This window comes from Archocentrus centrarchus, chromosome 4 (genome assembly GCF_007364275.1).
Source record: "Archocentrus centrarchus isolate MPI-CPG fArcCen1 chromosome 4, fArcCen1, whole genome shotgun sequence".
Taxonomy (NCBI): Eukaryota; Metazoa; Chordata; class Actinopteri; order Cichliformes; family Cichlidae; genus Archocentrus; species Archocentrus centrarchus.
The window spans coordinates 7,630,972-7,644,129 of record NC_044349.1 but is presented as its reverse complement, the minus strand read 5'-3'; the positions used below and the strand labels follow the sequence as shown (position 1 = coordinate 7,644,129).

General features: G+C 39.5%; 1 long non-coding RNA gene across 1 annotated transcript in view; it reads left to right on the top strand.

The window, feature by feature from the left end:
* The first annotated feature begins 439 nt into the window (after window positions 1–439).
* The window catches only part of LOC115778764 (uncharacterized), a 160,617-nt gene continuing 147,898 nt past the window's right edge, over window positions 440–13,158 (top strand). The window contains exons 1-2 of the long non-coding RNA XR_004019862.1: window positions 440–568; window positions 851–914. This is a non-coding gene — a long non-coding RNA (uncharacterized LOC115778764). The remainder of the gene's footprint in view (window positions 569–850; window positions 915–13,158) is intronic.

The following is a 13,158-nucleotide window of genomic DNA, read 5'->3' as shown; positions in this document are numbered from 1 at the left end:
TAGCTCGGCTGCTGGAAAAAAAAAAAGGAAGAAAAAAAAAAAGCCCCACAACACTCTCCTCTGTGCATGTGTGTGTGTTTGTGTGTTTGGCAAAGAGCGGCAAAACAGGACTGCTGTGCCTGGCTACTCTTGGCAGAGACACTCCGAGGAACAAGCAGAGTTGTCGATGCTGAGGAGAGAAGAGGAATGAAAGAATGATTTCAGCGGCACGGAAGGCTGCTCATCTCATCTTACCTGTTGTCCTGTCGCAGGTGCATCTGGCCGGCCCTGCATTCAGAGGTGGCAACACCTCCGCAGAGGAGTCTGAAGCTGGAGAAGAAGATGAGGAGGAGGAGGAGGAGGAGGAGGAGAGAAAACATCCTGCAGGGATCACTGTGCTGAAGGATTACGAGGGGCAGGGAGAGGATTTGAGCTGACTGGTTTCATGTTGCATCCTTCTGTTCCTCTGCTTCCACATCACGGAGTTGAGCACCTGACTGGTGAAGGACAGTCAGCCTTTACCTGCGTGGATCTTCTACGTTATTACCTGAGTGACACCTGGTTAGATTGCTCCCATGGATTATTACAGGTTAGATCATTTGCAATGTTCAACTTCTGTAAACTGAAATTAGTCAAACCTGTTAACTGGCAATTAGAGTAAACTGAAACTACCTGTAATAAACATATCTAGAAGTTATTCGTCTACCTAGCTACACGAGATCTCTTCAGGAGACTGATAACTTGTTATATACTTAACAGCGTTGTTGAGACCCAGTGATGCAGCGTTATTGAAAGTTATAATGACCAGATATGTCCTGTTAAGTTGTAATATTCTGTTTAAATGTCTGCTGTGTGTTCACCTGGCCTACAGAGTCAATCCTGGTTGACAGTGGATGGACTGGTACCTGAAGACACTACCTGCAGTGCAGCTCATTGTGAGTTAGGACACAATATGTAATGTGTTTCTCCTGCTTCCTGCACACATACACTCTCTTCTCACCTTCGAATCAGCTGTTTTTCTGTGTCTGTCTGAGGCAGCCATTTCCTCTTTGCTCCATACTTGTCTTAATCTTACGCATCATCTGAAGTGCCTGAATTATAGCTAAAAGGATTTCTTATGACCCATATTAGCATTGCTCTCTCATTTGTTTGTGTGTGTGTGTGTGTGTGTGTGTGTGTGTGTATTAGCTTAAAAAGCTTTTAAAGTTTTACATATTGTCAGTGAGGCTGCAGAAGATTGTGATAAGTGAACAAGAACTAATCGGAGCCACCTGTCTGAGGGAGAAATCAGATAACATAGTTTTTAATGCAAAAAAAGTGAGTGGCTGTATTTGATTACAAACTCACTCCTCGTGTCTACAAAGTATTGCATGTTTATGCTGCTGAAAACTGAAGCTGATTTTTGTTGTTGGTGAAACTGTTTCAGAACCTTTCTCTCCCCTCCTGCTTCCTCTCATATAGAAGAAAAACAGTTGAGTGAAAGAAAAATTAACAAAACAATCAAAAAGTCAGGAACTGGAGTATCAAGATTTGAATGAATGATGTCATCGGGTGAACTGGCCTTTGGGAAGCTGTGGATGTGTAGAGGGCTTTTTGTTTGAGATGTTGCACCCAAATGTAATATCAATGTGAATTATGAATTTTTGTACATATCTGAAATCACAGTGTTTACTATCTTACTCTCATGCACATTAACCTTCTTTAGGCAGTACTTTGCATGTGGTGGAATGTGCCTGTGGGAGGCTGGAGGTTTTTTTGAAATGTATGCAGCACTTTTTTAGCCTTACTGATCACGCAAAGTGCTTTACATTCAAATAGTGCTTTATTAAATGCACTTCAGGCTCTTTATCTGTGTCAAATCCACACCACCAGCCAATTTAGCATCTGCAATTAAGCTAAAGTGCATGTCTTTGCGTGGTGAGAGGATGGCAGAGCATCCAGAGAAAATCCAGATAGGCACAGAGAAAACATGCAAACTCCACACACAAAGGCCCCAAGAGGGTTCAAACAGAGTGTCTTCTTACTGTGAGACTGACCAATACCAAATTCCTGCGGCCATTATCGATTTTTAGGTAGTCAGAAATTCAGATCTGCCAATATTATTTATATGTATATACCTGCATCCATCCATCCACGCGTGCATGACTCCACACCACTGTGTGATAAGTGTTGATGCACACAGAGCTGAGGGTTAAGAATGATGTTAGAGCTGCTCTGCTAGACAAACTATGTGGTGACATCATTTCTAAATATCCCAAGCATTCCTTTGTGCACTATACTGTATCAGGCGATCAATATTGGCTCGTCTCTAGAGTGCAGTACTGCAAAGGGTTCACCTAAGTGTCTTAAAAGCCAAGGTGACTTTAGATGTGGGTTTTTTTGTCGGTCCAAATTCGATCAACTGTAATATAAAGTAAAATAGCAAATCTTTGAAAGACTGGAAAGAGCAGTTTTGTTTTTGTGCTTTTGCCTAAAAAAAAAAGTCAGAGTTGACGAATAAATATTGCCGCTTTATAAAACTTGTAAGTACTGAAAAATGTGGTAAAATGTTAAAACATTAACAATGTAGGCCTTATTGCTCTCAGGAGTTTTGCCGTTCTGTCTGGTATAACAGTGAGAGCAGTGTGAAGGTATGTGCAGTAAGTACATTTAATCTGGTTAATACTGATTTACCTGAGACGACTCAGTCACCCTCTTACAGAAGTTTCATACTGTTTCTCCTCCTCCTACTTTTTAATTCAGGAAACAATAAACAAGCAAGCCACATTCAAATGAGCAGATTTCTCTGTTGGCATATTAAAATGTCAGAATTTGCACTGGAACAAAAACGCTGGTTAAAATTCAATTGGAACAGAACGGGTAATGAGCTATCTTAGTGTTGCCACACGCTAACAGGCAGAGTCCCAGACTGCCTGGAGGGTTACAGGCACTTAGACACATGGCATGCATCAGCGCTTTGATTGTTACCAACACATCTCTGAGCCCCTGGCTCCCCAGCCCAGGTGTGAGAATGGGGGATGAGGGGAGGGGAGGATAAAGATACCTTTTGGCCATGTTTTTATTGATTTAATGCATAATAACAAAATATTTTTCTTTAATCAGAACAAAAGGAAAAAAAAGGTGAATTTTTTTTTCATTTTGTAGTATTCCCTTTTTTTAATTTGTTTGTCTATGGAAATGAAAATCTGAAGTAAAACAGAAATTTCCTCCACACTGCTTATGGTGCACAGTTCTAGAGTAAATTATTTGAAATACACAATAATATAACTGACTGATTTAGTGTCTTGCATGCAAGAAGTCATTGTTCATTGGTCTCCTGATGCTTCTGCTTAAGAGGTAATGAATATGTACATGTAGGAAATAATGGAAGGCACTACGGTCCATTTAGAGACTCAATAAAAAGAATAAGTTACAAGTATGAAAATCTCACTTCATCAGAACTTTGCTTCCGCTTGTTTGCAGCACAATATTAGTAGCATTTTGACTCGTCATAACAGGAAAAACAGGTGAATGTTTTTAAATTGCTGCTGAGTTCCTTATAGGAAATGATGACAGCCTGCTGGCATGTTCTCCAGGTGGCATGCAGCCATCGTTAATGCTGTTAAGAAGATGTGATGTTGACAGCAACCTGTTTGGTTACATTACCAGCTGACTTCTTCCTAAAATTATAAGAAGTCTCCTTGTGTTCGGAATCTTTCAGCCCAACGGATTTATAAACCAGCAGCAGCATTTCTAGCAAATCTATTATGAATCTTTATAACGGCATAAATGTTTTATGGGGCCTGTAAACATGAAGCATATGAAATAATTATTTCATCTTTAATTCCAGTTGCTCCTTGTTATCTTTTCACCTCTTTCAGTCTGTTATTTTCAATTTGACCACAGCAGCATTGCCTCTATTAAATCTCATGGGTTATTAATCTCTTTTAGGTTGGCAGTGTGTTGTGACCCGTACAGCTCCCTGAGGGTCCTGTAATAACTGCTAATGGGCTGTTAAAGTAGTGGGTGGGGTCCGTGCCACTCACGACTGGATGGCCAGGTCTCACCGCCAATTACAGCTCATCGAGCAGGAGAGGTTGAGGGCTGATTACATCTGTAATCTATGAGTGTGTGAGTGAGACTGCACCTGCATGTATGTGTGTGTGTCTATGCGTATCTGTCAGTCAGACTCTGTTTCCACCCAGCTAGCTGTGAGTCATTAGCAGCAGCAGCTAGTCATTAAGCCCGTCATTTCCTCTGTCTGTCAGCTGACCTGCTGATTTGGACAGCTTCTATACTTAACCTATGAACTCTGATTCCCTTTCTTGTGAGGAGGGTGTGTGTGTGTGTGTGTGTGTGTGTGTGTGTGTGTGTGTGTGTGTGTGTGTGTGTGTGTGTGTGCTGCGTGCTGCGTGCAGAGCATTCTGTACAATCAATGAAAGGAACCATATTTAATGCTGGTGTGTGCATGTGTTTGGTTGTGGGGTTTCTTTGCTGAATAAATGTGTTACCAAAACTGAAATCAGGTTTTGATTGGTTTCAGGAACAAACCTGCGGAGTGCACTTTCTCACTGACATGTCCTTCTGTTGCTGTGTTGTTACTTCATATGCCAGTGACGAGATCAACATTGCACTTATTCCTCTAGATTGACAGTGATGTGTTTGTTGTTGATCAGCTGAGTAGGAAGATATATTTTTTAAATGATTTTAGTGATTCAGATGGTGTGATGTGTTCGATCTTCTGTTATAACCTGTTACATTTTGCAGCTGTTGCCATTCTGTAAAGTGTTTTAATAAAGCTCCATTTTAAGGAGTAGGACAGGAATCCAGCTTTAAGCAAAAATAATTATACAAATTTTCCTGTGTTAGTATAGAGATGACCTGAGACTGGGACTCTGTAGAATCATTTTGAGTCAGCATACTTGTTCCCTAATGTGGGAAACATTTGGGTTACTGCTCAAAATTAAACACTGTGAGTAAATGTAATACAATCTAATCTGGTAACTTGCCTGTCTGTCTGGGAAAGATGATAGCTCAGTATCATGAGTGTAAATGGAAAATTTAGCTGCATGTATTACATGATGTCTCTTTGTTGTGTTAAAGTCTGAACTAAAGTACAGTAGAGAAGCCAAACACCATCGAAATGTGATTTTGTTGCAACTGGTTTGTTTCTCTTGACTTTCTTTCTTTCATACAAAACATCACATCTCAACTGCCACAACTCCACAAATACATCCTAATTTCATTCAAGCATGTGCTGCACTTTTACTGAATTGCCTAATAGTACTTTGAAAACCTGCTGCTGGGGGGGGGGGGGGGGGGGGGGGGGGGGGGGGAATCATATTCTCCCTCACTAAAGTTTTAAACAGGTGTATACTGTTCCCTTCATTTAAATATCTTCTAATACCTTCTGACTTCTCCACTGCTGGGATTAACCTTGTGCTACTTTGTCTTAGCTGCTGCTCCGTGTGGCTCTCAGGGAGCCTCCTGGAGCCCTGCTAGTGGTGATAGAAGCAGAAATTAGGCAGCTTTCTGCCCCAAAGCTGCTGCATTAAGACAGCCCTCACCTTGGCCCGCGGGAGTTGCGTTAGTCGCATAGCTAATCCAAAAGCTAGCAAAGTCAAGCAGTCAGACCTTGAGCTAACTAAAGCTACCTCTGGTTCCCTTTGTCTTCCCAAGATAAGGTAATAGGGATACTGAGGGGTTAAGGTGAAGTTTTGTGGTTGTATTTCAGTTTCAGGTGCCACTTGTAATGGATGACCAGTGAATATCTCAGTAAATACAGACTGCTTGGTAGAAGAGAAGGAATCACGGGGGTATTGTCTTAAGAGGATAAGGCAATGAGAGGCTTACAGAGTTGTATCAGTGGACCAGGATGGGGAGACTTGCATAGTAATACCTGCTATCTAGATGTGACACCTGAGCTTGGCCCTTGAGTACAGTAGGCAGTGTTAATATTCCCTTTTGTCTTGTCCTGATAAGCTAATGAGGGTTATAGCGAAGGGTGATGGAGTGTTAAGAGCTGCATTAGTGGACGGAGAGGAACAAGGGCGAGTCGAGCTGTTAAACCTCCTTGTTAGATTCTGTAGGGCAGCTTTTAACCCCCTGTGTTGGTTTGAAATCAGCAATTGTCTGTTGCTGATAAGGACAGAAGAGGAACAGGTTAAAATTAGAGCTCATATTCATATATAAACTCATTACTGTATAAACAGTATGTGTATTTATTTATATTTTTATATATATATATATATATATATATATATATATAATATGATTGTGTGCATTGTTTCAAATTTTTTTCTCAAACAACTTAACATACTTTCATGTGTAGTTTCCTCTTAGTCATTGAAATATCAGTTTTACAAATGATGACAAAGCCTTTGAGCAGGAAAATGGGAAATTTATTTATTTTTTATGATCCATCCAGCCATTATTTTAGGTTCAGTGTTTTGTTAAGAGTCTCAGTAGAACACGCACATCCAAAAATAAAATGGTGCAGGAAAATGGAGAATCAATAAGAAATAAGAAGTCCGCACACCAGAGCACTGCTGGAAAAAATTTAATCCAAACAGACCTTCAAAAACGTAACGTTTTGGGCCAACATGCCATTCTTCGGACTTGGCCCGAAACGTCACTTTTTAGAAGGTCTGTTTGGATAAAATTTTTTCCAGGAGCGCTTTGGTGTGTGGACTTCTTTATTTCTCAGTGTTTTGTTAACCCTTAAGCCAGTTGTTTAGCATTTATAGGCTGTCATTGCAAGTAAAAGCAAAAAATGATTACATGTTTACTGTTGACATGGTTAGTGGATTAAAGGACTCCAATGCAGGACTTAAAGGTGGGATGAATAAATTTTTTTAAATTTGGGTTAAAAAAACAAAACACAGGCCAAGAGTGGGGAAAACAGAAATCCAAATTGAGAATTGGGACAGGAAATCAGGAAAAATGAGGAGCACACAGACACTACAACAATAACTAATAACCTAATAAATAATGTGAATTGGATAAGTGGAAGAAAATGGATGGATGGATGGGTAATCAGGGAAGTAGAGATAGCTGGGGAAACAGGTGCAGTCTATGATGATCGAGGGAAGGAAGTAAAACTCAAGGACAGACACTGGAGGCAAAACTAGAATAATAGAGAAAATCTAAACAGGAATTAAAAATACAGTAACACAAAAATCTAAACTATAATCACTGGAAAAAACAATTAACCAGAAATTCTGACTCAGATATACAAAACCCAGAGACTCAATTATATAAAACAAACAAGCAAAAAGAGGCAAAACCAAGAGCCATGACAGTTGCCGTTCAGATCAGTGGGCAGTAAATAGCTTTAGTAGCTGTGTTTAAAGAAGTTTTCAAGTTTACCTTGACATGGTAGTCACATTCATTGCAACCAGATTTTGACCTGGAGCACTAACAGTTTCTACAGCTAATTCTTATATTATGAAGCCGGTAAGTGCAAATAGAAATATTAAGTTAGTCTGTTCATCTTATGCAATTCAGTTTTGAAAGACACATGGGGTGATTCTTTGGGTAAATCTTTTGCCTGAATATTAAATCCTTTACTATAGTTTCTGTTGTACCTACAACCTCAACCAAAGATGGGCAATGTAAATGTATTGTCACTGTTCTTGTGTTGGTTATAAAAATCGACTAATGCTACACCATGGTCATTTTTGTGAATTCAGTTAGCTGTGAATCATCATATTTTACTATTGTAGTGTAATCTTGTTTCCTGTGCCATCTCAGACGGATGTTATTGGAGTTACATATTCAGAGAATCTTTGGACAGGATGGGAGGTTTCACGTTTTCCACACATATACACATTTCATTTTTCACAGAGCTCATTTTGGGGAACAAAGTGCTGCATGCAGATGCATTAGTCAGAAGAGGCATAGATTTGATTTATTACTATTTCAAGTAATGTTGAAAACAAGCAGGAAAGGAGATCTCGTATCAGTTAAAGGAGCCACATAGTGGAGAAAAATCATATATTTAAAAGAAAAAAAAGAGATATATAGAGTAGAATATGTGATGGACGCCAGCTATAGAAATAGAAAGCATAAGTATGTAATACTTTTTTTGTCTTGGGAGGAAAGTGGTGTCACTGACTAAGCCATGCACAGAAAGTGAGTGAATGATCACAATGGAAGGTGTCAACAAAAGCATCGCTTTGTTTTTGTGCGTGTGCTGCCTTTAAAGATGCCCGATGGATAAGCAGCAGCATATGCTGCTGTTTGTGTCTGAGTGTGGATCTATAACTAATGGTGCTGATTATGAGCCAGAAGATGTGGCCTTGTGTAATTGCCTGCCATTCATCACACAGCAAGCTGACAGCATCACAATATAAAGCCTGGGGGAGCCCAGGAGGACAAATGACTGGAGGTGAACATGCATGCACACACTCAGAAGAAGTTAGACACACATGTAAGCATGATTTAATACAAACACAATTAAACATCATGAAGAGAATGAGAAGAGTATTTTACACTTAAGTGTTCAACATAAACTGCTTCTACACTTCACAGCTCTAATTCTCCATCTGTGTGATGCTTCAACAAAATATGTTGATAGTGCAATTTTGTTTGTGTTTTATATTACAGTATATTCTGCATCATTTCAGGTATGAACTAGTACTTGCAATGACAGCTGTAAGGTTTAATAGACTTATACTTACTATTGATTGGAAAGTGTATTTGTGAGCATACTTGTTTCTGCATGTGTGTGTAAGCCATCAGTTGTTGTTGATGGCAGTGTGTGCAAGCCTCTTGAGGCCTCAAGGCCTCTTGGCTATGTCGTGCACACACACAAAGGCAGACTGAGCCGCGCACACATCGACTGGCACCCTGCTCTGCTTTTAGAGCCATTACTGTCAAACAGCTGTTAGCATGTCAAGAGAAGTGCTGTTGATGGGATAGAGAAAAGGAGGGAGAGAAGCTGAGGGATAAATGGTCAGGGCCAATAGATAGATGGATAGATGGACAGATAATTGGGTGTAGAGGAAAGGAGGAGGGGTGTAAGGGATGAAGTGGTGAATGGGGTGGTTTGAAGGAAGAGCAGAGGGGGGTGAAGGGCTGGGCTAGGTCTTCTCTAAGCGAAGGCAGATTGATGTGGGTGTCAGAGAGGACTCCGGAGAAGAACAGCCCTTTATTTGACAGTCAATTATCAGATAGACCCAGTGGCCTTGCAGTCCAACAGCCATCACCTTCATACAGTACACAAGTGCGTTTCAAACACTGGCTCGGGATCTAGAGTTGGACAACAGGAAAATAAAACGAGGTCTTAAGAGAAAAATGGCAGTTCCTGTTGTTAAGTTTTTCCCACCATGATCTGTATCATACTATACTTTAGCCTCTGTGGTGTTTTCATGTCTTTTTTTTTTCTAAAGCTACACGGGGGGTTAGTAGACTTGACAATGAAACTGTTTTCTAAGTGAGCAGTGATAGATAAATTGCTATATTAGAGTAGCTTGATTGGTAGAGACCTAACAAAAGCATGAACAAGAAGTTGAGAAGTTGAGAAAACTTCATTGCCATAACTTGCCTTGTTGATTTGATAATACAAGACAGAACAGCATCCATACTAACATAATATAATAATTAATTAATAATAACACAAAGCACAGAAAAAATAATATATATAGTGATATTACAGTATAAAGTACAGGTGAGGAGATCTGAGTTTTGGATCTTTTAGAATCCTTTGACTTTCATTTCTAAGGTATACTACACTTTAGTTGTGGATTTCTAGAAATTGAGTATTCATTGTAACATCTAGCAACAACCTTAGTATGTTTTAAAATAATTTCAGTTTAGCACCTCTGCAAAAACATGAATGTGAGACTCATTTGGTAAATCCACCACAACACAGAAAGCAGTATTTCTCTTTTTGTTAGCTTTGAAAATGATGTTGCCCATGTAGCAGGTTCTTTTAGTGAAGCACACTCAGTGGGAATGGGGAAGTTTTTGAAGGGGCCTCACAGAGCGTGGCAGCCTTGCAGACAAGGTCAGCAGAGTTGTTTCTATTGGCTAACTGTGGGGTCTGGTGATGAAGCCTCATGTGTGCTATTCAGCACTTAGCCTTGAGCTGGGATGCCATAGGCAAGTGTTGTGGAAAAAAAAAAATCCAAAACAAAACACAACACGTGTACACACAGATTGACATGATTGCTGCCCATGGGAACAGACACATGAATAGATGTACTTTGGAGCCCTTTAATTTCTCTGCTATCTCAGCTAGTGAAAGTGGTAGCTGTCCAGTTTAACCCAAGCAGGACATGATGGAATTTTGAATCACTTAGCCTATAGTGGAGTACAACAGTGGTAAAGAGTGCTGTGTGGCCCTGTGTGGTCCTCCTACACGATCATGAATTGAGCAGCCGAAACTGGCATGCAGATACTTTATCATGATTGAAGTCTGAAGAAAAAAGACATTTTGACAAATTTAACAGTTTATTAATTTAACAAACAGGGGCCTTAGCAGCATGTGAAAGAACCATACACAGCCACAACAGCCTGGCACCTCGTCCTCATGCTGGTCACCAGCTTGGTCACACACTGCTGTGGGATGACATTCTTCAGACTTCAATCATAAATCAATCAAATCAGCGATGCCAAACAAGAGTTTTTCATGGGCACAACCCACATACTCACCCACATTCTCCTACATTCTCCTTACAAATGTTTAATGTCATTTAAAGGGAAATAAACAGGATTTCCAACAGTATGAGATTTATTGCCAAGAACCATTGTTCCAACAAAGAAATAATTGACCAAACACAAATTTCCTTACTTTTTGTGTATAGTTTATATCAGTGGAACCAGAACAACACTGATTCCTAGATTGGTTTCAAAAGTTAGAGCATTACTTTCTCATCCTTAATAGATTTGTCATACAAAGATACTGTAGGTAATTTGAAAACACTGGCAGTCTCTGTCCGTGGTGCTGAAACGCTGCTACATGCAGTCAGACGAGGACAACACAAACACTTTCTCAAACAAAACTAATTTAATAGCCACATCAGTAAAGCCATGAGTTTATATAGAGGAGGTAATTGGATCATGTTGTAAGGACAAAAACATTCTTGTTTCTTTGAAGACAAAGTGGTTAGTATCTGTTTCATACAGTCTTGATCTTGCTGTGGTATAATTTTGCAGCAGCTGTTACAGCAACATTTTCAGGGTTTTTTGTTAATACACCAAGTTGATGTGATTTTTGTTTGTTTTGTCTATTTATAAGTGCAGATGACTGTAGTTAGATTAGATTTGTTTTAAATCTTTGGCTGACACCTAAACATACCTCTTCTTGTTGATGCTTTATGTGGTGATTTTTTTATGTTTAGGTCAGCCAAGGCCTGTTGTATTCTGTTTTTTGAAGAAAGTCAATGAAAACATTCCCAGGACATGATATTGCAATACACACAAAACAGAGTAGCTATTTTGTGACCTGAAGTCCATGCTTTTGCTCCTTCAGTGAATCTTTTGTTTAATTGAGGGTGGGTGCTAGCAATTTTGTACAGTGCCCTTCATATCTACATACTTTCACAGTGACACATGTTTATCTCATACTGAGAAGCTGATATCAAATGAGCAGCCTATTTTGAAATGCAGGTCAAACTAACACCATTTAAAACAAGACCTAATGAGATCAGGAAGAGCTTTGTGTCTCTGTGCAGGTTTGCAGCATTTCCAAAGTCAGATCAGCCACTTCTATGTATCAAATCTTCCATGGGACTTTAACTTCACTCATCTTGTCTTGTTTCTTCATCTGAATAAGTGTTTTTTTTTTTTTTTTAAATCATAAGAAGATGATTCAAAGAACTTTCTTTTTTTTTTAAAGCAAAAAATCTCAATGTTAACAGCACATTTGCAGGAATCATGAACTAAGGCAGTTATTAAGACAGTGGTTGTTTTTCTGTGAGATGTTTTGCATTAGGTAGTGCTGGAGCAGCTATTGTGTAGCTAGAGAGATGATGGAAACGGATCAAGCTTTCATGGCCACATCTGCAAGAATGTTTCTTTGTAGTTCTGAGCTTACTCCTCTGATACATCTAGCATCTATAGCTTGCTTCTTTGGGCTTGATTTAATGTGTGCAGATTTACTTTGTTTATGTGTGTGTATCAGCAGTGTGCTATCAGTGCCCCCTGCAGTAAAAAACCAAAGGGAATAAAGAGACGAGGGAACGAGAGAGACACAGCGGAGGAAAGATAGGGAGAGAGAGGGAGAACAAGAGGATCGTTTTCATTATCTCCAGCCGACAGAGGAACTTAATCACAGTCATACAACAGAGAGGTCTTATAGCCAAAAAGGGATCCGGTGAGCGGAGGTACTGTATCTGAAATGTACAAAACACGCAGCACTCTCCGGAGATTTGCAGCAGTCACGCAAAAATGCACAAATCAAGTGCATCCTGAGGTTTTATTTGAACAGGTAATGTAAATAAAATGGCAGGAATTATGCATGTCATCTAAAATCTGGCTTAAATATTTTTTTAAAGATGAACATCCCTGCTTCTGCTGGGCAATGATACCCTTTTTCATTCAGGGATCCAACAGGAATGTAGCTACAGAGAGAACAGTGTGTTAAAAATGCATTTGCTTTCATCCACTCTTTGTTTTTGTTGGGATATTTACTCTTGAAGGCCTCACGTAGCTCAGTGTTCCTCCATCTATTCAGCTGCATTTTGTAAGTTATGTTCAGTCTCACCCTTACTGTTATATGTAGGCAGGTATTGGATCTCATGAAGGTCTGAAGGCTGTTAGTAGCACAAAATGATCAGATTTCAAGGTGGTCAGTGTCTACAAATTGGCAGTTAAATTATATATATATTTTTTATAACTCATATTTGCCACAGACTTTACCCTGATTAAGACATTTTGGCACAAAATATTCAACACCTGCAACCTTGGATAAATGCTAGCCTTTAATAACTGTGCCTTTTCATCAATACAGGGTACAGGGGGTGTTTGAGTGTGAAATTGTAGACAGGGGGTCTCCACATTTAAAATCTCTGACACAGTTAGAGGAGTGTGTTTTATTTTTCTAGAAACTGAGAGCAGCCAACTGGGATGCATAGCTTTTTTTTTTTATTTTTTTTTAATCCATTTGTGATCCAGAATCCTGAGGTGTATCGTGATCCAACATCACGAAAGAAAGTATAGTAGTATTTGTTTGGGTCCCCACTTGAACAATAAGCT